Source organism: Sinocyclocheilus anshuiensis, unplaced genomic scaffold (assembly GCF_001515605.1).
Source record: "Sinocyclocheilus anshuiensis isolate Anshui unplaced genomic scaffold, SAMN03320099.WGS_v1.1 scaffold3172, whole genome shotgun sequence".
In the NCBI taxonomy this organism is placed as follows: Eukaryota; Metazoa; Chordata; class Actinopteri; order Cypriniformes; family Cyprinidae; genus Sinocyclocheilus; species Sinocyclocheilus anshuiensis.
The window spans coordinates 26,216-31,063 of record NW_015548403.1 but is presented as its reverse complement, the minus strand read 5'-3'; the positions used below and the strand labels follow the sequence as shown (position 1 = coordinate 31,063).

The following is a 4,848-nucleotide window of genomic DNA, read 5'->3' as shown; positions in this document are numbered from 1 at the left end:
TAAAACGGAGGCGGTACCATTTTAAAAAGTACTACTTAGGGACTGATATGTACACTTTAGGTACTAATATGTACTTCAACGTACTAATATGTATCCTTTAGGAGTAAAAAGGGTACAAAGATACACCTTTAGGAAGGGTACTGCCCCAGTGACAGCTTTTGTACCTTTTTTTCTGAGAGTGCAGGATATTCTTAAAAAAATTAATAAATCAAACTTCGTGTTCAACAAAACGGGTTATATAGGGTTTGGAATGACATGAGGCTGAATAAATTAAGACAGAATTTTAATTTGATTCTTTATTGCAGAAAGTAAGCTGTCTTGCAGCGAACCCTCCTCTGACAGACGGTCTTCTGTTGTATGAGTACGAGGGTCAAGGCACCCCTGCTGGCTCTGTTGGTCGTTGCAGCCTCCTTGAGTCTGACTATGACCTGGAGTTCCTTAACAACCTCGGGTCAAAGTTCCTTACATTAGCGGAACTATGCCATCCTCCAAAGCCTTCTTTACCACCTCCCAAAACTGAGCAAGTAGTCAAATCGGATGAAACCAGCTTCAAAACCGAGAGCTCCATCAGCACTAACACTACCCAGATAACCAAAACCATCCCACCTCCACAGGAAGTACAGCAAAGCTCTGTTACCAAAGTTGAGACGGTTAATAAATCAGCCACGCTTCCAAGTGCCAAAGCAAGCCAGACGCTTTTTGTGCAACAGCAGCCTCTATTCTACCTGGTGGAGCAGCACATTCCAAACACGGTTTTTGTTGAGAGTCCCACTCAGGGTTTGTATGTAATAAATGGGAAACCTGGGACTGAAGGTTTGATACTCCAAGGTGGAAACGTTTCACAGGCGTCTCTGAGCCGAGGACAACAAGCAATGTACGTGATTAATGGAGCCCCTGTAGCTGATATTCAGCCAATACAGCTGCAAACGGCAGGACAGGAACAGGAGGCTGCGATGGGATGTAGCCCTGTCTCATCTCCCATCGGATCGCCTGGCGGTGTACTGCTAATGCCGATGCAATTTCATGAGAACGCAATGCAAGGGGTGACTGGCACACCTCCAATCTTGCTTGCTGATGTTCCAACACTGAGCAAACAAAAGAAAAAGAAGATACCATCTGAGACGCTGGGTACTAAAGGAGTGGACCCTAAAGTAAAAGATACTGCGGCATCTAAATAGATATGAAAAGATCCAAGAAGAGAAGCCCCAAAGACAGGGGACAAAATTAACCCCCTTTCAAGAGAGAGAAAAAAAGATGATGGATGGATGGATGGATGGATGGATGGATGGATGGATGGATGGATGGATGGATAGATAGATAGATAGATAGATAGATAGATAGATAGATAGATTTGATGCTCAGGACACATTTCTTGTTATTATCAATAATGAAAACTGATTATTTTTTTCGGATTATTTGATGAATAGAAAGTTCAAAAGAACAGATTATTTTGAAATCTTTTTGTTTTTTTTTTAAACAAAGATTGTCTTTACTGTAAATTTTAATCAATTTAATGCATCCTTGCTGAAGAAAAAATTATTAAAATAAACTTACTGACCTTTTTGAACTTTTGAACGGTAGTCTATAATATATTAGATATAATGTTGGTAAAAGCTTGTCGGAAATTTACTGGATAGGGCTGTGCTGTGAGTAATATAAGAACAGTGTTGATGGAATAATTCCTCTAATTTTCATCCAATATTTTTGTGTAGTATATATTTTGTGCTTATTTGTTGTGCTTTTGAACATGCTAGCATCAAAATGAACATGATAAGCACAATGCATGTCTACAAGAGTGGCTGTTGCTGTCTATGAAGAACATCAGATTAATCACTCATGGAGTTCCTTATTGGTTGATGTCTGAATAGAACAGCGGTTCTCAATTCCAGTCCTCGCGACCCCCGCCCACCTCTGCACATTTTGCATGTCTCTCTTATTTAACAGATAACCAGCTCCCTACTCCCTGAGCACGGGAAATCCATTTAAGTTCACTTCACTTTAGAACATTCATTCATGGATTTGTGCTACGCCATGGCCTGCAGCGTCTTCACACACAGACGAAACTTACTAGAGAAGTGTGAAGTGTGACATAACATACTTCTGTAAATAAATACAATTTAAATTCACGTCTCGCACACTTTAATGCCCTTTGAATGGAACATATACGCTCCCTTCGAACTGGAATCATGGCGGAATATCCTGTGATGTCCACTTCGCAGGGCACTTACGGTCGAATAGAACAAACGTCTGAAGTGGTTAGAGAAACATAATACATAATACATAATACATAAATAAAACGTGCAGAGCCGGGGGTCGCGAGGACTGGAATTGAGAGCCACTGGTATAGAAGACAACTCCCCCTTAGACAGCTCACTAGGCTTTGAGACAAGCCAGTGTCTGTCCGTCAAAAGATGTCAATGCATGACAAGAAGAAAGTGACTCAAAAGCAAAGATTTTTTTTTTTTTTTAAGTTCAAAAGACATTTAACCCTGAAGCAAAACGCTGCTTCTCTCTCGGAGAATGTAAAGAAAGAGTAGCGCATACAAAAGGAGAACACGCTTGTGAAGCACAACTTGAAAATCCAGCCGCTTTTTCTTCAGCTGAAGTTACTAATTGTCAATAAATGTCCTCGCTAACAGATCATCTCTTGCACTGTTCATTCAGTCAGAGAGAAGTGTCTATGCAGACACCATCTGGACTGTTTGGGCCTTGAGGTTCATTGGCATTCACATGGACAGACGTGAACAGTAAAGAACACTATGTATGTGAGCTAAGTGTTACAGATGGAGATGGCCTGTGGGAAGAAACTATAAGCATAGGAAAAGTAAGAAATCCTCAACAAAAGTTGAATATGTGCTCCAGGTGCTCACACAAGATGTGAGAGTTTTAATCCAACTAATGTTGTATCCTGATCCTGTCCTCCTGCTGTTCTCATTAATTTATTGTTATTTCTCTATTTTAACCATCAATAAAAATGGCAAAGGCCAAAACTTTTTGTAAACTTAAAATAATAATAATAATAATAATAATAATAATGCTATATAATGTTTGTCAAAATGTATCACATTTTTCTGTTTCTTTTTTAATTTTCAAAAAGTGCTTTTGTACACACTGACTAATCTATTTTCTTGTTTAATTACATACTGATGATTTTGGTGATTATCCAGTGGTGATTTACTCTGCCTTAATGGAAATCTTAAATCGTGGGGATTTTTTGACAATAATAATAAAGTCCTTTAATGCTCTAGCTCTGCAGAATCTCGTTTTTCATTTGTTACTGTTGTGAGTCATGTGTTGTCAGCTTGACAGTTTTACTGTTAACCCTTAGAGGAATATGCCGACTTACTATAAGAATATGATGCTTGTCTGACTCATACTTTTTCAGTCCTTCCTGATAAACAATCAGATCTGATAAGTTTGAACAGGATGAAAGTAAACTGTCAAATAAGCTCTTAGAATAGTGATTCACGGCATCATCCATTTTGAATTGGGCAAAGCGTGGGAATTGGACTCCTTGAAATAGTTTTAAATCACATAAGTGACAGTCTTATGTTTGCTGAAAAGGTTCCGCTGAATTGTCATTCTCATTCTTCAGCTCATACCCTGTGGCATGAGGACTCATGTTGAAAGCTAGTTGCAAATTTATGACTGCGTGGTAAGGCAGGTTTCAGCAAGTAGCATGAAAAGAAAAAAATTGATGCTTTTTTTTTTTTAAAGAGCTCCTGCGGCACTACAGCGATCTGTCAATGCACATTCAAGAGCCACAAAACAGTATTTATTCTTTTAATTTCTTTAAAAAAATGACAGAATTTGAAAAAGCTGGGAGACTTTGTTTCCTACCAAAATTAACCTGCTCTGTCTTGTCTGCCGGCATGTTGTCAGATTCCTCTTTGCTCCACAATGTCTTTTTCACTGCGTGAGAACATGATGTGTGGTGTGAGAGTGGCATGGTCTTTGTGAAGGGTAGAGGTGGATGGTCTGATTCATTATAGTAAATCCCTTCATTTGGATGGATCCTGTAAGTCAAACTAGGGAATTGTTTTGGTGAATCTGTTCATTTACTGTACTTTAGTGCACACAGTATATTGACTTGCTTATGTGAATTATACATTTTGTTGAAATTAGTATTTACAAATTCAAGCTTGATATTGTCAACCTAACTGAATTCATTAATAACATTCATTGTTTTTTTGCCCCCTTAAAGGGATAGTTCACCCAAAAATGATAATTCTGTCATCATTTACCCTCAAGTTCCAAACCTGTATGAATTTCTTTCTTATTCTTAACACAAAAGAAGATATTTTACAAAACATTTGATGGTCCCCAATAACCTCCTCAGTAAAAAAAAAAAAAAAAGTAAATGGGGACCGTCAACCGTTACACAAATTCACACAGAATTACACAGAATTTTTTGGTGAACTATCCCTTTAAGGATATCAATATAGTTAACTACTTTTTGCTTATAGGTTTTTGTTTAGTTTTGTTTTTTTTATTACTATTATTATTATTAGTTTTACTTTGAATCAATATTAGCTTGTAGTTTCAAAGTAGTTTCCCCAACACTGGCAAAGGTCATGCATTATCCAAATTTCATTAATAAACTCAAGTCACACCTTCTGTGCATGACACCACTGAGCCAGCATTTCACAGATACAAAGTGCCTGTTCGACTTATATATATATACAGTGGGGAAAAAAAGTATTTAGTCAGCCACCAATTGTGCAAGTTCTCCCACTTAAAAAGATGAGAGAGGCCTGTAATTTTCATCATAGGTATACCTCAACTATGAGAGACAAAATGAGAAAAAAAAATCCAGAAAATCACATTGTAGGATTTTTAAAGAATTTA

General features: G+C 37.7%; 1 pseudogene; it reads left to right on the top strand.

The window, feature by feature from the left end:
* LOC107656728 (desmoglein-2-like) overlaps positions 1–1,178 on the top strand; it is a 10,864-nt pseudogene extending 9,686 nt beyond the window's left edge.
* Positions 1,179–4,848: the final 3,670 nt, after the last annotated feature.